This window comes from Monodelphis domestica, chromosome 4 (assembly GCF_027887165.1).
Source record: "Monodelphis domestica isolate mMonDom1 chromosome 4, mMonDom1.pri, whole genome shotgun sequence".
In the NCBI taxonomy this organism is placed as follows: Eukaryota; Metazoa; Chordata; class Mammalia; order Didelphimorphia; family Didelphidae; genus Monodelphis; species Monodelphis domestica.
The window spans coordinates 328313330-328335115 of record NC_077230.1 but is presented as its reverse complement, the minus strand read 5'-3'; the positions used below and the strand labels follow the sequence as shown (position 1 = coordinate 328335115).

The following is a 21786-nucleotide window of genomic DNA, read 5'->3' as shown; positions in this document are numbered from 1 at the left end:
TTTCTGTACTAAGCCATCGAGCTGCCTCTCAGAGAATGGATTAATTCATGTAAAGTGATATGAAAGATTAGTTATTTGGAATAATATCAGATTCTTTGAGAGGCAGCATGGCAAGGTGGATAGAGAGTGAGCCTTAGAGTTAGAAAGATCTTGGATTAAGACATCCCTCTGAAGTATACAACCGTGTGCCCTGGGTAAATTGTTTAACGTCTCAGTGCCACTGGCAGCTCTCTAAGATTACAGATTATAGATGAGTTGTCAGTCTTCGTTGGCTAATGCAACTTCTACAATTGGGAATTTCCTGAATCCATGAAATCCCATATTGAGGCCTTAAGCATCCACTCTAAATATAAAGCCTAACATGCTAGGATTTCAACAAGCATTTATTAAATATTTACTATGTGCCAGGCACTGTGCTTAATCCTGGGAATACAAATATAAACAGAAAAAAATAAAGGACAGTCCCTGCTCTCAACTTCTATTCTGATGAGAGAAGAATATAAAAGATCTAATGTTTAGGGAGGGAGGAAGATGAATGGAAGCATGGTAAAGAAAGTCTTGAAGTGATAGGAGCAGTCTTTAATGGAATACTGCTGGTTTGGGTGACCAACTTAAAGGGAAAGGTACATCCAATACGCAATGCCCAGGAGTGAAGTAAGCTTCCAAAGTGAAGAAATTTCTCTCACATATGGAGATGAGAAGAGTTACTATGACTGCCTGGACAGGAATTATTTGGAGCTGGAAGAGACTGCCATATTGTCTTACTCCCTTCTTTTGAAGCCCAGAAGGGTGAAAATGTTTCTTTAAGAATAGAAGATTCAGTGCTACGTATTCTAACTTTTATCTGCGCTCTTTACCAAATTCCACTGTTGCTGTGACTCAGAAGCTTTAAAGTTGAATGGGCCAGTGACCATAAGCTAATTCAAGCTCAAGATCCATGCTGTCTAAGGGGAAAGCTGGGCTAATCTGTCTGCCTGAGCATACGTACTTCCTTCTCAGGGTAAGGAAATTCTTTCCACACCTACCTCTTTGATCAGTGTGGCAAGGATCACCAGGGACAAAAACAGGGAAGACCAAGCCAGATAAAAATGACAGAAATATAATTTTGTTTAAATGATGGAGGAAATTGTCCTTTAGCCAAAGGAAGTCATATAGAGTACATCCTGTCCCACTGAATATAGCACATTGGCTTCCAGCCTGAATAACAATAATGATTGTGTTGTACATCTGTATAGTACACTTGCTCTCCTCCCTTCCCTGCCACATATGTACATAACTGATGACCCTGACAGCTGAGATGTACTCATGGATAGATATTTTAGTCAAATCCACAAAGTAAGCCTTAATAAAATTATCCTGGACTTTCATTTTACTACTTTGATAGATCTATGATCTCACTGATGTGGGGACTCATTCCAGTGGTACAGATGGCAATATATCCATATCTGTACATCATCCTGTGTAATCTTGACCATGGCTTCTCATACATCATCCATGCTGAGGGCCTTCCTCAAGATCTCTTGACATTGCACAGATACCAATGAGATATGTGGATTGCCCATCACTTTTCCCTTATTGTCACTTATGAGCAGTCCTTCTTTTCCACAAATCTCTGATGCTATCTGGCACACAGATTCTCTGCCAGTCTCTTGTTGGTAATAAGTTGTAACCTATCCATGCCTAACCTCTCTACTAGATGCAAGGTGATGCACATTAATTCTTTGGAGACTTCTATGACATGTAGCCATAGAACATGCCTGGAAGAATAGTGATGAATCACCAATTCACCGAGCCACCTAGCTGCCCCATTCTCATATTCTTTCAAGCTTAACAGAGCCTTGATCTGCTAGAATGATTGCTAAGCCTTGGTGTGCTAGAATAACTAAAGAATCCTAGGCCATTTCCATGCTTTGATGAGGCATGATCAGAGTACAACCCTGAAGACAGAGGCAGTATTTACTAGAATCACAGTCTATAGAATGGTAGAACTAACAACTCCAGTATACTCTGCTTCAGCCAGGACACATTCGGAATATTGGGTTCAGTTCTGGGTGGAAAACTTTAGGACACATATTGACCAAATGGATCACAGCCAAAGATAGGTAATGAGGGTAGCAAGGGGATCTGAGACCATGCCATATGAAGAGAGTAGGAGATGGAATGTTTAGCCTGGATATGACTTATTAAGTCTATATATCAGTTTTCAAGTTTCTGATTGATAGACTATTACAAGGAAGAGAGTTATTCAACTTGGCTCAAAAGAAATAACTAGGGAAAGTAGGTAAAAGTTTGAGAGTCAGGTTTGATGTAAGGGAACATTTTTTAACACTTAGAAAGTGCCTTGAGTGGAATGGGCTTCTATGGAAAATAGTAGCTTCCCCTCAGTTGACTTCCAAGCAGAGATGGATAACAGACTACTTCTGTTAATTACTTCCTATTTATCCCATATATATGTATCCTGTATATTTGCTTTTACATATTTGTTTGCACAATGTCTCCCTCATCCATTAGATAGTGAGCTCCTTGAGGGCAGAGACTATATTTTACCTCTTTTTGTATCCCTAGTGATTAGCATAGTGCTTGGCACATAGTATGGGTGCTCAATAAATGCTTACTGATTAACTGATGATCACTTTTTGGGGATGCTATATAGGAGATTCTTTTTTAGGGAGAGCTTAGACTAAATGGCTTCTGGTATCAAATCTTATTCTATTTTCTATTCTATGGCTTGCCTCTTTCTGGATTTCAAAGTATTCAAAGTGGCTAACATGCTGTTGAGAACAATCTACTTTCTGTGTGTGTAAACTTATAACTTAATGTCAAAGAAAAATACCACCATCAAACAAATATAGTCTCTTTGGGCTGCATATTCAAGGAAATTGGAATCCAAAATAATTTTTCTCTCTCTCCTCCACCCTTGTGCTCCAAAGGGTCATGGCCTTCAAGACGATCCAGATATTAGTTAGTCACTAAAATAAAAACTCCTGACAAATGATATTTAAACAACTTTATCCTTTGGAAGCATTCCCCATACCACCTCCATTAGGTCAATTTTAGCCTCACGTCATCCATCTGTCAAGATAAACAGACACTGTGAAGTGTTCTAAGTTAGACAGTTTGCCAGGAATAAGACCTCAATTGTAAAACAAATACAGAAAATAATGATTTATATTATTATTTATATAGTTCTTTGAGGGGCTTACTAAGCACTTTCACCCAACTAATCCCTAGAATCTGTAGTGAATGTAGTTTTCAACCAACTTTACAGATGAAAAAACTGAGGTTTGGGAAGTTTAAGTGAACCATCTGCCCATGGTGATATAAGGAATATACAGTGTGAAACCTGGATAACTGAATGGTCATGTAACTGTGGATATGGAAGGGATGTTTGTTCAATCATACCCATTTAGTGATAAAGAAAGTTAGGTCTAAAGAGGTACAGCAATTAACCCATGGAAGCAGAAGCAGAAGCAGAATCTGAATTAGAACTCAGGTCCCCTTATTCTCCAGCCCAGAGCTTTCCTCACTATACCATAATTCTATGGGCACAGAGAAGGTCATAATTTTCTGATACTCAAATTAGACTGGAACCAGGTCCAGCTGGAGATTTTGTGTTACCTCTGCAGCTGCTGGAGCTTTTCCAAGAGCACAGCCCAAATGGGTTTGGCTAAGGAATGTCAAACATATCTTGGTCTGTAACAGTCTTGGTTCTAAGAGTCAGCATTTCACGCACCCTCAAGATAGGGAGGATGCTGGTTATTTTTAATATCTTCTCTGTCTCGCCTACAAATCTTGCTCTAGGGTGTTTTTGTCCTGATGCATTGACAGCTGGATTGGAATAAGATTATGATGTACTCACAGTCTGTGGAACTGCCAAGACACATGTCTTGTGGTGTCACATGCAGGGTGGAGACAGAACTAAATTGGGCATATTTAAGAACAGAGATCAAGTTTGATCTGTGCATGAGTATATGTGTGTATATGTGTATGTGTGTGAGATAACTGTCAAGGATTGATGATCTCCCAGGTATTAGGACTCATCAGTCAAAAGATGAACCATTCCTATATTTTATAACCAAAAGGCTTGCCCAGCTGCTTATAGGTTTGGGGTTTTGTGAGACCTTGAACTGGAGGTATGTCATTCATATCCCTGCAGATTATATGACATAGTAACCCATAATAATATGATTCTGGAGGGGCATACCTTACTCAAAAGAACAGGTTAGGTCAAGGTAGGCAGTGATGGCCCAGTAGAATGTATGATACATAATGAAGATATTTTCTTTTATGTGAAGAAAACCAGGAACCAGCAAAGGAAAACATGGTTTAGAGCATTTGGATGAAGATAATGGAGGGGAAAACAGAAGTAATTCTGTCATCGAATTATACTACAGATCACAAGCACAGAAGGAGAAAATGGATAAGAAAGTTTGGAAAAACAGAGCCTGAGTCTGGCAGGAAAGAAAACTATGGTAGTGATGTAGAATTTCAAATTACCTAGACATCTACTGAAGCTCTTTTTCTGCCAAAAGGCTAGTAATTAAGTAGAACAAGTTCATGACTTGTGTTGATAGCAATTTCATCTTTCTAAAGACAGAGGAACCCATAAAAGGAAGTTCTATTCTAGACCTATCCTATTCTATTTATTCACAATAATAGGAAGGATCTGGTTGCTAGGATGGAAATGATGGAAACCTGGGATCTCTCCTTACTACACTTTATGGGTAGAGTAGAGCCTGGCAGACTCTGAAATGCATCCTACCTTTGAGAACAAATGTTACCAGGTTCAGAGAAAGTAGGAAGAGAGACAGAAAAATGAGGATCCCATGGACTAAAATTCTTCTAGGGAAATTACCCTAAAAGGGTTGGAAACTCTCAGTCAATCAATGAACAAACATTTATTAAGTATCTGCCATTTGATAGGCACAGTGCTCATCATTCTAGACATGAGGGCAAAAAAATGCAATATTATTAGTATCATGGGGCTTACATGCAATTGAAGGAAAATTTGTACATATAAAGCAACTATATAGACAATAAAAATACACAACAAACAAAACGAATAAAAGATTAGGTAGGGAGGCTATTAGCTTTTGCAAGGAGACAAGAAAGGCTTAGATGGTACTTGAATTATGTCTTGAAGACAATGAAGAACTCTAAGAGATAAAATGGAGTAGGGTTTGCATTATGGATGTGGGGAATGGTCAGTGCAAAGACATATAGGTAGGACCTGGGTCCCATATATGTGGGACATGGAATAATCTCTGTGGAAATCAAAGAAAGTAAGTTTTGTTGGACCATAGAGGGCAGGAAGAAGAGTAATGTAAAAATAAAGCTGGACAAATAAGTTGCTTCTAGATTATGAAGGGTTTCAAAAGTTGAATAGAGGGGTTTATATTTATCCTATTAGGGATATTAGGCAATTAGGGAGTCATGTGGTCAGACATGGTCAGATCACTGGCTGATGTGTGGAGAATGCTTTGGAGTGGAGAAGAACCTTGAGGAAGTAGGACCAATCCAGAGGCCATTTCAATAGTCCAGATGGAAAGTGATGAGAGCCTAAAAGTTGGTAACTATGTGAGTATAAAGAAGGAGTCACATATGGGAGCTGATACAGAGACAGAATTGGTAAGATTTGGGATATAATCTGATATGTAGGGTGATAGAAAATAAGGAGATACAGATAATGCAGAGGGTAGGAACCTGAGAGAATAAAAAAAATGGTGGCATCTTGGACAGAAATAGGGAAATTTGGTAGAGGAACAGATTTATGGGAAAATAAAATAATTTTGTTGTGAACATACTGAGTTTGAGATATTTCTGGGACATTCAATTTGAAATGCCCAGTCAACAGCTGGTGATAGGGAGGATGAATGACATTCTGAAGACACAAAGAAGAATACGTTTGTCAGGTAGACAACTACAAATGACCTGAACAGATGAATGTGGATACACAGAGATTTTTAAAAGATACATACATAATATGATAGCAAGGATAGGTAACAAAAGATAAATATTAAAACATGGCATGATTCTACTAGAATACTGTCAGTTCTAAAGTTCAGAAAGAGCTGAAACTAGTGAGGAAAGTTAAGAGGAACAACCAAAAATTTTAAAAATGGGAATTAAAAAACTATGTTTACATAAAGAGGAGAATTTTTAAAAGGAGCTGAACCATTGTTTGGGCAGGGGGGAATAGCGTGATGATTGCCAAAAGATAGAAAAGAAGAGCTACTTGATTCTTTGTTTTGCCAAGGGAAGTGACCCTTGCTTTGGAAACAAACAGCACAAAAATGTCTAAAAGCAAATTGGTATCCAAGAAAAGTGAGGAGAGAGTAAGAGGCCCTGAACTTGCCATGATGAATTCAAGTCATCATGGCCCAGTTGATCTACATTTTGAGGTACTGAAAGGACTGGTAGATATGATTGCTGAGCCAATGTTACTAATTCTTAAAATTCTGGGAAATATGTTAAGATACTGCAGGTCTGGGGAAAAAGGTAAATGGTGTTCTGCCTAGAGTCAATAAACTAAAGGCTAGAGACTTTGAATTCAATTCTTTGGAAAATTCAAAAACATTTTCTTAAAGGGATAGGTAGTGTACATCTAGGTAGATTTTTTTTAATGGTGATCACAAAGAGCATGGTTTTATCATGCCTATGCTATGCCAGGCTAACTTTATTTTCTTCTTTGATGGGGTTACTGAACTAGTAGATCTGGGTAACATCATAGAGTGTAGCTACGTTTTTGTAAAGCATTTGATAAACAATGTTATATGATCCTTGTGGTAAACTTGGGCTGTTACATACTACAATTTGATGGATGCAGAATTAGCTGAAGACTGAATTCAAGGGGTTGTAATAATGGTTCTATGTCCACTATATGTTGAAGGGAGTACCACAGGAATGCTTGGCTTTTTTGCTGTTGAATATTTTTTATCAGTAATGTGCATAAAAGCATAAGTGGCATGCTCATTAAATCTGCAGATGATACAAAGCTATGAGGGACAGCTAACACACTGGAGAGCAGAACAATGATTCACGAAGACCTCGACAGGTTAGAGTTAGAACATTAGGCTAAAGATGAACTTTAATAATGATAAATGTAAAGACTTAGACTTGGGTTCAAGTAATAGTGACCTAGATCCCCCCTTTCATAAGGAATAGGATCAATGAGAAGGGGGTGAATGTATCCAAATATGGTGCACACAAGGATGGGTACATGTGTATGTATGTGTGAGAGAAAAAGAGAAAGTGAGGGAAGGAAAGAGATTTTTTTCATCCGATAGTTAGTTACTAAAGGCAAAGCAATGAGCTAGAAACTAGAAGAGGTGTAAGAATAATTCAATCATAGTCACTTTCTTTATGGAATTTACAGTCTAGATGAAGGGGATGGAGCTCACATATATGTGAGCACCACATAGCAACTGATATTAGGCAACTAGGTAGTACAATGGGTAGAGCACTGGACTTGGAGTGAGGAAGCCCTTATTTAAAAAAAAAAAAACTGTCTCAAACACAAAACCTTAAAAACTATGCCACCCTGGGCAAGTCTCTTAACATTCTGTGAGCTTCAGTTTTCTCATTTGTAAAATGTTGATAATAGCTCCTCTTCCCAGGGTTGTTGTGAGGATCAAATGAGAAAATCTGGGTAAAGAGCTTTGCAAACCTTAAAACACCATGCAAATATCAGAGATAGAGACAGGACCTTTATTTCATTGGATTGTCTGTTCTTTCAGGAGTTAGCTGAACTAATGAAACCACAGATCCCTTCCCTATCCCTACATAGTAACTAAGCATTTGAATTACATCCAAAAAGGCACTGGTTTATGTTTTAGGTTCTGTACTAGGCTCTAATTAAGGATACAACGCCAGAAATTAAATAGTCCTTGCTCCTACAAACCCTTCCATTCTATTCTGCTGGAGGCAAAGAAAATGTTCACAGAGAAGCAAATAGAGCAATGAAAGTGAGAGAGCCTGAGGATTACTGCTCCTTTCCCTATAGTGGAGGGCATGGGTCATTGGAAGGCCTGGAGTTACAATGGAGCCAAGGATACAGAAAGTAGCTTGATAATATGGCAGCCAATTGCATCAACACTTTCATCAGAGTACTTAGCAGTCACATAGAAGTTTACTTTCAAATAAAGCTTATAGGAAGGAGGAGGTATTTGGAGTTTCTAGTCAGAGTGAGCAGAGGAAGTGCAGAGGAAAGTTGGTTGAGGCTTAGAGGAATAGTGTAGCTTCTGGACCCCTCAAGACCTCATAGCTAAGTGGTACAATGGATAAAGTGTTAGGCCTGGAGTCAGGAAGACCTGAGTTCAAATCCAGCTTCAGACACTTACTAGCTGTGTGACCTGTACAAGTCATTTAAATTCTTTTTGCCTCAGTTTCTTCATCTGTAAAAATGGGGATAATAAGAGCATCTACCCTATAGTGTTGTTGTGACAATCCAATGAGATTACCTAGCATATAGTAAGCACTATATTAATGTTAGGGCAGCTAGGTGGAATAGTAGATACAATGCTGGGTCTGGTGTCAAGAAGATGAGTCTTCCTGAGATCAAACATGGCCTTAGATACTTTTTAGCTATGTGACTCTGGGCAAGTCACTTACTCCTGTTTACCTCCATTTCTTCATCTTTAATATGAACTGTAGAAGGAAATGGCAAACCATTACAATATCTTTGCCAAGAACATCCCAAATGGGATCCTGAAGAGATGGACACAACCAAAACAAGGGAACAACAAGAACAAATTATAAATGTTAGCTACTATGATTAGATGTTTTGTGATGTAAGACGATATTGGGGTTGTCTTTGCCTTTGCAGACTTATGGTTGTGGCACCTTCTTATCCATATTCTACACATAGTAGGCATCAAACCAGAAGAACAGGCTATGATCAAACTCTGGTTGGACCTAGCCTAGATTTGCCTGCATGAAATGTGTTGAATGACCTCACTCCCAATTTTCTAGCCCTAAGGTAGAGTGCTAATCAGTAGCCAGCTGACCATCCCTGGTGGACTCTGAATTTCAATTCACAAATTCATAAAAGATCAGCTATACACATACAAACAGTATAGCTGTTATGAAGAAACTCCCATTTATAGAGAGTTGATGCACAAGAGTTAATTACCCCTGCTTAATTTCCAAGAAAACTTTCTGGCCCTTTAACCACTATTGGCTTTCTTGGGCCAAGAGAATGAATACACAAATCTCAGAGGAAGTGGGAACTAGTACATGTTTCTCTCTGCCTTTTAAAATACATTGATGCTGTATGCTCTCTGAAGACTAAAAGTCTCACAAGTGTGTTCCAGTGGGTCTCATGGTTTTCTTATCCTTGTCACAAGCACAGATGATCTCAGATTTACGTAATTGTGAACAGAACGCTTATTAAGAGTGTGGAAGTCTCAGATGGTTTTACATTCTCTTGTTTGCTTTTTACTGTACTTGGAGTGGGACTAACAGGCCTATTGGACAATTTAAATCCATCCATGTATAGTTCCTTAATTTAGAATCAGAAATCTCTGCTTTGCTACCAGCCAGCTATGTGATAGTCTCTTTGAGTCTTAATTTCTCCATTTGCAAAATGAAGATAATGGTAATTGTAGTACTTATCTCAAAGTTTGTTGGGATGAAAGAAGTTTATAAAGTGTGAAATACTAAACTGAGTCATCTTCCCAGTTATATTTTTCACATATATTAGCATATGCTATACATATGTATATCACATACACACATATAGAGAGTATACTATGTATGGAGTCTTAGGGACATATAATGAGTAAGGTCAAGGGCAAGAGCTATGAGAGATTTATGAAGAAGAAAGATCCAGGACTTGAGGAAAGGAAAAATATTAAAGCATATGTTCAGCCTTGCTGATTCTTCAATTGCTGCCCTTACCTCAGATGGCCTATCCTCATGCTTTTTGCCTTAATATACTCTTCCTTACTCCTCATCAGAAACCTTCCTCTGCTCTTCTTTATCTAATGTTCATAGCCTTTTCTTGTTCCCAAGCCATGAAAAGGTAATCCTTAAAGGTCAAAAATTGAACAAATCCATATCTCTGCTTAAAGGCAAAACGTTAGAATCCCAGGACAAGGAGAAATGAATGGCCTACACATTTGTTGTTCAGTATGACCAGTTCTTCATAAGCCAATGGACCATGCCTATCCATGGGGTTTTCTTGGCAAGGATACTGGAGTGGTTTGCTATTGCCTCAGCCAGTGGATCCAATAGATCCTTTTTGTCACACAGTCAGAGATTAATGACTTTCCCATGGTTAATCAACTAGGGATGTATGTGGTGGCAAACTTATGACACGTGTGCCAGAGGGGGCATGCAGAATCCTCTCTGTGGGCACACACCATCACCCTCCAGCAGAGGGTTAAATTTAATTAGATAGACCTGAATATAGATTATTCCTTTCTCCTTGTCCTGTTTTTAAAGGCATAAAATAAAATAGGTAGGATTACAGAGAAAATTGATTACATTAAAATGCAGTTATCAAAATATTTAAACAAATTCATAGATTCCAGATAAAGAATCCCTTTACTACATTGTAAGATTCATGAAGGGAAAGGCCTGCCTCATCTAATATTATTGCCTCTCTCTTAGCCCAGGGCTGTGCAAATAGTGTTTATCAAATGTTTTTGTCACTCTTATAGGAAGACCTAAATCTAGAGAAGTATAAGGAGAATCTCTTTCTAATATCTTTAGAAAAGAGAAAATGGGCAAAAGAGTTAATGAACACATTAACTGAGGAAAATAAAATGAATACTCCAAAGATTTCCACTTACTGGGCATCCAGGTCTTATAGGCTTGACAGATATTTTGGCATCTCCCCCTGAGTTACAATGAGGCAAGGCAGAGTTGCTGGCCTGTCAAGAGTTTTAATTTTAGTGCCCAGCTGGCCTGAATTAGTATTTACTTAAGGAGTTTCATTGTTCCAGAGAAATGCTTGGAAGAATGTTTATCATTTCAAGGACTGAGAAGTTAGTCTTTCTTGCCTATCTTCTCATCACTAATGGTTTCTTTCTGATGTTGATCCACAGGGTTATTCCATCCTAGCTCAACACAGAATCAAAGAATGTTTGAGCTGAAAGCAACCTTAGTGGAGACCTAGTCAAATACCCTCATAACCTAGATATGAGGAAATGGACATGTAATAGGGAAAGGGACTTGACCAAGATTACATAGCTGATTGGTGACAGAACCTCATTTCTGTGGAAGTTGAAAGCTTTTGGGAACAAAATTTAAACTTTAATTTCCAATAGGACAGGGAAAAGGGTGGGCCAAAAATATATGGAATATATCCAACTTAAAAACCTGTGCTCCAGAATAAAAAAATCCAACAACTAATCTTTCAAAGAGCAGATTGCATACGAGGTAGAAGGGAAATCTTGTGCCCAAGATTTTTCCATTTTCAGGTGCAATGTAATGCTTCATCTCTGGGCTGCTGTGTAAGGTCACTATATATACAACCAGTTAAACTGACAGGATCACCTGGCCAGTAGATCAGAAGACTGCTGAATACCTATCTTATCTGGATCTTAGCAAGCCTCTTGATGAAGTGAGAACCTTGTTGACCAAATGGAAATACAGCCTGGATGGCAAAGGATTTATAGTTGTAAAAGAACATGGAAAGTACTAGGCAGTGGAAAGAACACAGGACTTAAAGACAGCCAACCTGGACTACTGTCAGCTCTGCCTTGACCTAGCAATGTTATGTTATAATGTATCATCTTTGGACTTTAGTTTTCTCATCTATAAAATGAATCAGGGTATAGACTGGATGGTCTAAAAGTGTCTATGATACTAAGATACAGTGAATGAGTGAAAGTTTCTACCTTAAAAATTAATAGAACCAGGGCAGCTAAGTGGAACAGTGGATAGAGTGCCTGGCTTGGAGTTGGGAGGACCTGGATTCAGATCTGATCTCAGAAGCTTTCTAGTTTCGGGACTGTGGCACTTAATCACATTTGCCTAGCCTTTGCCATTCTCTCTTAGAATTGCTACTAGGACAGAAAGGAAGGGTTTTAAAAAAGATGACTAGAACCTCAATACTTCCAATTCTCATTAACAGACTTAAAGAAACCTCACAGATCAACAAATTGAACTAAATCATCAATTCACTCTGCATATACACCACATATACTACATTATATTATTTTTGAAGCCTGCCAACAAACAGTCCTCATAGGCTTTAGTATCCCCATTTCACAGACGAAGAGACTGAAGCAGAAAAGTCAAATGCCTTGTTGTAGGTCACATAACTCATTGGTGACAGGACAAGGATTAAGATGTAGGTAGGTCTTCCCCTACATGAACTGATGCAAAGTGAAATAAACAGAACTAGTAGAGCATTGTACACAGTAACAGCAATATCATACAATGATCTACTGTGAAAATTTTAGCTCTTCTCAGCAATACAATGATTCAGAACAAATCTAAAGGACTTATGACAAAGAATGCTATCTACCTCCAGAGAAAGAACTGTTAGAATTGAAATGGAGATCAAAGCATATGATTTTTCTCTTTAGTTTATTTGTGTTTTTATTTTGGGGTTCCAGTGTTATATGAGTATTCTCTTACAATATTAACCAATATGGAAATATGCTTTACATGAAAATACAGGTATAACCCAGATTAAATTGTTTACCATCTCCAGGATGGGGAAGGGAAGACAGGGAAGAAGACATTTTGGATCTTATAATTTCAGAAAATGTGTGCTTAAAATTGTTGTTTTTTCTAATTGAAAAAATAAAATGTGTTAATGCAAAAAAATTGGTTTTCCAGCTTCTAGTTCAGTGGTCATTCCATTGTAATAACAACAACACATTTATTAACTAATATTTATTTAGCACCTCATTTAAGGCTTGCGGAACACTTAAAAATATCATACTTTATCCTCAGAACAACGGGGGTGGGGGGGAGAGGTTGGTGCTATTATTATCTCCATCTAAAAAATGAGGAAACTGAGAGAGATTATGTGATTTGCCCAGAATCACATAGCTACCAAATGTCTAAGGCAAGATTTGAATTCAATTCTTTTTGCCACTAACCTAGTGTTCTGTCCACTGAGTCATCTAGATGCCAACATATAGTCATAACAACTAAAGTTTTTAGAGCTCATTGTAGTTTACAAAGCAGCTTACATGTTATCTTATTTGATCTTCAAAAATCTATGTGAGGCACATATAACTATTTTTTTGTATTTTTACAGATGCAAGAACTGAAGTAGACAGAGGCTGACTAATCCAAGGTCATGTGGTTAGTTTGAGGTGGGTTTCAAAGTCAGGTTTTCTGACTTCAAGTCTACTAGGCAACACTGATACTGTGTGCTTTAGAATAAGTCTGAAATATAATCAAAGGATCAGAGATTCTCTCAAACATAGAACAGGACCCTTCAAACCATATAGCCCAGTGCCCTCATTTTGCAGATGAGGGGCATAAGGTACAGAATGTTTAAATGACCTCTTCAAGGTTACTTAGGTCCTGAGTGGAAGAACTAGTGTCTTAATGGATTGGTATGGGTCTCAGTGTTATATCATCCTCATTTAGTTATGGGGAGACAAGGGACCAAACAGAACCTTGGAAGGAATGAATAAGATGAATGACCTTGATGAATTTATGAAGTAATTAGAAAATCTTCTCAGAGAGGAAAAACAAATACTAGAAATACAAATTGAGAAATGACTGGCTCTAAAAGAGAGAGAGGCGTGCTGTAGAGGATAGATAGAAAACTTGCTTTGGCATCACAAAGAACTTGCTCCAAATCTGGTCTCTGATCCATCATGGCTGCATGATTCTGGGAAAACCATCGACTTCTAAGAACTCCAGGACATTCTCGAAGATGCTATGTTGACCATGAGGTACTGATCTACATTTGGTGAAGAGAATTTCCTCTTTGGGAGCTCCCTAAACTAGTGAAATAAAAGGTCTTGCCCACACACAGACAGACACACTTGTGTAGACACACACACACACACACAGGCATTGAAAGACACCTGCAAGAGCCACCAGAGCTAGTAAGGTAATGCAGTGGATAGAGTGCTAGGTCCGAAGTAAGGCAGACCTGAGTTCAAGGCTGGCTTCTGACACTGGCTGTATGACTGGGCAAGTTCCATAACCTCTGTCTGCTTCAGCTTCTTCAACAATAGAATGAGGATAATAATAGCACCTAACTCCTAAAGTTGTTTAGAGAATTAAATGAAATATTTATAAAGATGTTGGCATAGTGCCTGACACAAGATTAGATGCTTAATAAATGTTTGTTTCCTTTCTTATTTCCTGGACCTTTATTTACAGAAAACCAGAAATGGGTGTGAGTTGAAGATGTTTTAAATGGAGAAAGCCTATAAGGTTGTTGTTTAGTTATATTTGACTTTCACAAGAGGCTTGCCTTGGGTGTGCACAGATTCCCTCCCTAACATGGCAGCACCTTGCATCCTATGTTTTCCTACCATGTGGGTGGGTACAGTCTCCTGAAATTGGCTGTATGGACAGAACAAGCTGTCTTTGAAACTGGCCAGACTGGGATAATTGTTCTCTTTCCTGCATATTTTCCTGCTGCTTCTAGGGGGTGAAAATCACCTTGAACTGAACCGGGGGTGGAGAATGCATTTCCACTTCTTTTTTTAAAAAAAAACAGCTTCTGAGAAATGAATCAGGGGCCTCTGCTTTGTGTTGTTTATCCGTAGTTTTAGATGTTGGCAGTGATCTCCCACCAAGCCCAAGAATTCAAGTCATGGTAACCTTGGAGCCAAGATTGCAGCACAGAAACTTGGAAAAGTTAGGGTATCTAGAACTTGAGCCTAGAGGGAGATCTGGACTAGGAACTGGAACTGTACTCTATAGGAACTGCGCTATCTGTAAACTTAATTCACTTTCTCTTCCCATAGCTGAAGTGGTGCAAAGTAGGGGAAGTTTAAGCCCTACATGTTGGGAGAGTAAATTTGAATATCTGTTATTATTTATATCTTTGTAGTAAAATTTCCTTCAAAAATTAATCTGTTAGTAAAATGGAACCCAGATGCAGGGGATGGACCCCCTGAAATTGAGGGACCACCTTCAGTGGAGGCTGCAGCCATTCATAGAGAGAAGGTCTAGACCCCTCCAATTCTCCTTCAGGGGATAAGAGATCCCTGAAGAAGGGCTGAAATATAACAGTCTGGGCCTTCTAGGAAGTCAAGATGGTCAATATTCCCTATCTTACTATATCTCATCCTTGAGTCCTGTAGAGTTCCCATGGGTTCAGAGGAAATTGAATGACTTTTAAAGCCCCTCCTAGCCCTGACATTCTCTCACTTTAGCCAAGAGAATAACTGACTCAGTGAGGACAGGATAGCTGAGGAGCTACTGCATGGAAGGGTGATGAGTCTTGTTCTGTTTGGCAGAACAGAGGCCAGAACCAGAAATCAGGGAGCAGAAGTTCCCCAAAAAAGTTAAATTTCGGATCGAGGTCAGGAACAACTTTCTCACCATTCAAGCTGTTCTGAAAAGGAATAGGTCAGGGCTGCCTCCAGAGATAGTGGGTTCCCCAGCCAGGCCTCTGGGGGTTTCCAAGCAGAGGCTAGATAACCACTTGTTAGGGATATTAAAGGGAAGCTAGGTGGTACAGTGGATAGAACAGTAGGCTTGGAATCAGGAAAGGTGGTGTAGGGGATAGAGTGCTGAGCTTGGAGTCAGGAAGACTCATATTCCCAAGTTTGAATCTGGGTGCAGACACTTCCTAGCTGTGTGATCCTGGGCAAATCACTTTACCCTGTTTGCCTCAGTCTCTTCTTTTGTAAAATGAGCTGGAGAAGGAAATGACAAACATTCCAGTATTTGACTAAAAAACAACAAATTATTTTTATCAAATAAAGGGAATTCTAGGTTAGAGAAACTTCTATCTACCAATGCAGAATATACCTGTCTTGAAACTTTGTGTCTTAGAGAACTGCTTTGGAATACTGAGGAGTCAGTTAACAAACATTTATTAAGTGCCTACTATGTGCCAGTCACTGGACCAAGCACCAGTGATACAAAAAAGGGCAAAAGACAATCTTATTCTCAAGAAGCTTATAGTCCAAATGTAAGAAACAAAGTACAAAAAGCTATATACAAAAAATTTAGTCCTGATGTCAGGTAAAACAACAACTAACAATTAGAGTCTTTAAGGGAATTTAGATGAGCCATATAAATCATGCTATAAAGGGGATTTCTGGTCAGGTAGATGTTAGGTTCAATGGCCTCTGAGGTAACTAACAAATCTAAGATCTTGTGACCCTGTGACTTTTGGTCAATGAAAGGATTTCTCAAAAGAGGAGCTGTTAAACATTGCAATATCAATGCCCCCAAAAGGGAAGCTAAGCAGTCTAAAAAATACAAAACCACTATTTCTCAGAAAGGGTTAAAATGTAGGAATTAGGGGAGAATTCTATTAGAAGACAGGGAAATGGATTGCACATGCCAACATGATTCTTCCCTTCTCTAGAAATCAAGGACAGTATTTCAGCCTGATGGTTCAGTGACAACCTTCCCTCTTTAAAGAATATGTTCCTCTTCCTAAAAAGTATTTCAAACAGCCCACCGAAGTTCAAAATTCTGTGTCACCATTGCTGGTGAATTTGCAAAACTTTGTGAAATCATAAATCAAATTTACTCACAAATTCCTCTGAAATGATTATTCTAATTAACACATAGAAGTAAGAATCCGATCTAATTAACACTTAGCTTGATAAAATGGAAAGGAACATTTGGGACTTTCTGGTTTTATTTCATTCACAAATATATCTGGAGAGATGATATGTTTTTACTTCTAAACCCAATTTGTCCTACTCCCCGCCCCTTCTATTTCCTTGCCTGGCATGACAAGGACATATTCAAGTGGAGAGGGGGCAAGAAAAAGCAAAGAAAAATGGACATCAAACAAGAAGTTTGGATTCTTGATTCCAATACTATCTGTAAAATATAAGCAAGCAGTTGATTGCACATCTGTCAAATGGAAGAGTAATATTTGAACTATTAACCGACAGAATGTTATAAAGGAAGTGTTTTATAAACCACAATGCGCTACATATGAGCTAGTATTTTTTAAATATTTTTATTAAAATATGGACTATTTCTTGTTTTGTGAGAAGTTTCTGACACTGACCTTGGTTTATTTCCAAGGCTGAGCTTCCTGAGTTCCACTGCTGAGAGGTAAATGGGATCTTCTGCTAACTGCAAGTTAACCTGAAGGATGGCGGTAAATATGAAAGTCTTATCTTGTCTACAACTCTAAATCCCATTCATAGATTAAGAACCCAGAGTTGGGGCCAGCTTCAAAGGTAGTCTGTGGGTCCACACTCCTATAAACAATGGTCTACACTGCCAACCAGGGGGCTTACCTAGAATTATCAGTTAGGCAGGGGTACAAATTTCCCCCTCTCCATAATCATATTACATGTATGTATATGTGCTATTGTTACTACATTTTTTTCTTAAAGCATAGGCCAAAGTGGAGAACTAGGTGGCACAATGGATAGAACACTGGACCAAGTCAGGAGGATCCAAGTTCAAATCTAGCCTCAAACATTTCCTGGTTGTGTGACCATAGGCAAGTCATTTAATCTTGCTTGCCTCAGTTTCTTCATCTGTGAAATGAACTAGAGAAGGAAATGGCAAACCAGTTCAGTATTCTTTGCCAAGAAAACCACAAATGGTGTCATGAAGAATCAGACATGACTGAAATGACTGAACAGCAATAGCACTGAGCCAAGTTTTCTGTGGTTACTTGTGGGGTAGGTTATAGAAGGGATTCCTTTTTATAGGATCACAGGTTTAGAGCTGGAAGAAACTTAAGAGAATCCCTTGGTCAATCTCATTATCCAGATAAAGAAAAGGAGGCCCATTCTTCAAAAGAGATACTATTTATAAAACACTTAGCACAGTGCTTAGCACATAGTAGGTGCACAGTCTCTTCCTTCCCTTTTCCTACCCAGAGAAATGGAGACAACTAGGTCATAGAATAGTAAGCGGCAGAGTTGGAATTCAGATGCGGAGTCTCTGATTTTCAAATGCAGTGCTCTTTCCACTCTACTACAGGTAAGATAAGAAGACCTGAGGCATCTTTCCATCTCAGAATCAATACTCTAGAAAGTTCTGTCAAGTCCATGGACCAAAAAAAACTATTTCTGTTAAGTGAGAATCTGCTATATGCTCCTGGGGACTGACAGCATTCCACTGGCTGGGGGAATGTGTGGGCAGATGGAGTTCAACTAACATTGGCTAAAGTTCAAGCTAAGGAAAGTAACATAAAAGAGGTGAGGAAAAAATCACTCTGCAGCTGAATAATAATATGTTGAGTCCATGCCTACAGTTAAAAGATATTACTTTGGATATGTTTTCTTTTACAATTTTCCTATTAATAAAATGTGAGTATATCATGACTTTTTCTTACCCTGTGTTTTATTAACAATAATCATAGCTTATATTTATATAACACTTTAGAATTCTAGAATTCTTTCATATATACAAGGAGTTCTTGATCTTTTTTGCCTGTGTTATGGATATTTCTGGCAGTCTGGTCAAACCTATGGGTCCTTTCTCAGAAAAAAATGTTTTTAAGTTGGTGAAATAAAATACATGGGATTACAAAGAAAACCAATTATATTAAAATACAATTATCAAAATATACACTTAAAAAGGTACCAGATCCCAGGTTAAGGTTAAGATATACACCATCTAACGAGACAGGCACCACAACCTTGCAAGGGAGGCAGTCATTTTCCAAATGGGGAAACTGAGGCTCAGAGTACTTACATGATTTGCCCAAGGTAATGCTCATCTATTAATAGAAGAACTGAACTTGAAACTAAGTATTCTGACCCCCAAGTTCGACAGTTTTCCTACCATAAGAATAAAGGAGAAATGTTTCTGTTTCAAAACTTGGGAATAAAAAAGATCCTGAATGTTTAAAAAATAAAAGGTCATGTGACTTCCCAATTTCACTGTAAGTACAGGTTTTCAATTTGAAAAGAACTATAATGAACTACTAGGATTTCCTCTTTGCTGCTAAAAACAGCAGGTTGGGAGCCAAAACTATTCCCAGGCTCCATTCCACAGCTGGGCATCTTTGCAGTGGTACAGCAAGAACAAGCGTACAAAGTTCTGACTGCCCTCATGTAACATAAAGCTGTCTTCTTTATGAGGTACAGGAAGGTGCCTATTCTCAGTCAGAAACATAAAGGAAAGGCTCTCTTGCTCCACAGAGGAAAAACAGTGGGATCAGGAACAAAACAGAAGGGACATCAGGAATGTATAGTCAGTCCCCACCCCACATTCTGTCCTTGCTCTTGGAACACTCTGATCCTCTCTCATGTACCTAGCATGTCCGATTTGGATTGTAGCTATTTGTCTATGTGTTTTACTTTCCTTATTATGTGGCAAGCTCCTTGAGGGTAGATATTGTGTCTTAATCAGCTTTGTATTGACCTCAGTGCCTAACACACTGCCTTACCAAGATTAGAGGCTAAATTAATGTTAGTAGAATGAATATTGAATGAATTGGCCCATGAGACCCATTCTAAACTGCAGACAATGTTATACAATAAGAGAAAAATGTGGAGCTGAGTCTCCAAATCCTTTTAAACTTTCCAATTTTTCTTTTTGAAAGATTTCCCGGATCTGTGATCATGCATGATAAAAAGTTGCACACTTGTGTACACAATGTAACAGTTCTCTACAGAACTATATAAATGCAAAACTATAATGTGTTTTAATATGCTATGTAGCAGAAGTTTCGACAGTTCCCTGGCAGCAGCAGGTACCTTCTGCATTCTCTTTTCATTCTCTTCAACACACTGGAAGGGTGCTAGTTAGGATGGGGAAAAGTCCTTGGATATTGTAAAGGCCAAATAGGAGGACTGAGAGAGATTGTAAACGAACTCTAGCAGAAATTTTGAATGGGTGGCATTGTGCTTTTTCACCTGCCCCACTCTTTATGGGAATGCTCACTCCTTTGGTCATAAACATCTATCTCTTCCTCTTCTGGGGTGGAGCAGCCAGTGTGTGTTGGGGTGGTTGAAATGGGAATCCCCTTACACCAGTCATTTCAACAACATATGCTTGGCTGTGTTCCCAAGAGATTCCAGAAGCCAGTGGGAATGAGGAAAGGGGGAATGGTTTCTTGTTGAGCTGAGGAACTTATAGGAGATTGGGGTGGTGTATGTGGTGATAACCTGAGGGAGAAGATGCTGAGGCTATCTGATGCTGAGGCTATGCTGAAGAATTATACTACAATTTGTCCTGGAGATTGGCCAGGGGCCACCATCCACACAGAGAGATAATGGTGAACCAAATATTAGTGGGATGTTAACTCCTTTCTCACACACACACACACACACACACACACACATACACACACACACACAGTGATTCTCAGGTATTTTAAAGGCCACTGAGCTCCACTTGTCATGGTTATGATACTGTATGAGAAGCAGAATACAAGAAAGTTTATTCCCCCCAAAACAGGGGCAACCACTTTCTAATGCCACTGTAAATGTGAATTTTAATCCTGTACTTTCACATTTCATTTTTTCTTAGTAAAGGTGACCTAATCCATACAGAAGTAAGTAATCCTTTCCAATCTATCAAAGTTAGGGGAGAGATTGAAATCCTGCAGGAATAGGGACAACAATCCCAATGAATTATAAATTTATATTGAATAAACCATAACCTCGGACTACACAGAAACAAGCAGAGGAACTAAAGGGCAAAAGGTAGGTCCTATCCATGCATGTACAGAGTGGCTGAAAACAGGCTTGAGAGCTAGAGGTTCATAGTCCTTCCTGGGCCTAAGCAATTGAAGTCAAAGGGAGCAGCTAGAATTTGGACTTATACCTAGCGGCTTGCACAAACACCGAGTTCTTGGTAGCAAAGGGCTATCTCAGCCACTTCCCTTCCCTTAGTGTTACCCCAAAGTAAATGCTCCTATGAAGACACATCTCCCTGTACTTATGTGTGAGTGTGTATGTATATGCACACATATATATGCAAATACATATTTTTATACACTAGATCAGGAGTTGGCAAGCTATTGCTTACTGGATAGATCTATCCCAAATTAGTTTGGTGCATCTTATATATAGTCAGTGCAAATATATATGTTTGTGTTTGTGTGTATGTAGATGTATGCATTGCATACACATATATATTTTATGCACATATTACATATGCATGCATGCATATACAATACAAACTTAAAATTATATTTTGTGTTTGTGCCTATATGTCATTTTAACAAGATGAACATCAGTATTCTTTTTAGGCTACTGAAGAAGGACCCACCATTAAAGCCTTCGTTTGAAGTTTCAACATGGTGCTCAGGAGACTTTCATTTCTTGAAGATTATGTTAATTCCTTCTGGTTAGTCACCAAGCTGGAAGGGCTTCTGCTTGGGTCTAGGAATGGACTATGTGACTTTCATTCAAAGGCTGGCAAAGCTAGGTCCAGAGAGGCTCATGGACAGAAGCTTGGCCACTGGCAATAAATCTGGGGGCTTCAGCAACTTATGAGACTATTTACTAAGTTAGAGAAAAGTTGGGACAAATATTGGGAGAGGGAGTACCTATATGGATTTGAAAGTATAGAAAGTCACAGGAATAATGATAATAACCAGCATTTACATAGCACTTCAAGATTTAAAAATATCATCTCATTTGATCCTTGCAACAACCCTAGCAGGTAGATACTATTGTTATCTCCATTTTACCAATGAGAAAACGTGGCTGAGAAAGGTTAAAGGTACTGAGTGTCTAATGTTGG

General features: G+C 38.6%; 1 protein-coding gene and 1 long non-coding RNA gene across 4 annotated transcripts in view; one reads left to right on the top strand and one right to left on the bottom strand.

The window, feature by feature from the left end:
- ME3 (malic enzyme 3) overlaps positions 1-21786 on the bottom strand; it is a 309466-nt gene that overhangs the window by 132162 nt on the left and 155518 nt on the right. The gene's annotated exons all lie outside the window — the stretch shown is intronic.
- On the top strand, positions 724-21524 carry LOC103101584 (uncharacterized). Of its 3 annotated transcripts, none has more exons than XR_008911421.1 (4): positions 724-1000; positions 13220-13277; positions 17152-17227; positions 18067-18410. It is a non-coding gene; the product is annotated as an uncharacterized LOC103101584 (long non-coding RNA). The 3 variants fall into 3 exon arrangements; XR_008911422.1 differs by lacking the exon at positions 13220-13277 and adding an exon at positions 21290-21524 and having other exon boundaries at positions 775-1000; positions 18067-18284; XR_008911420.1 differs by lacking the exon at positions 13220-13277 and having other exon boundaries at positions 782-1000.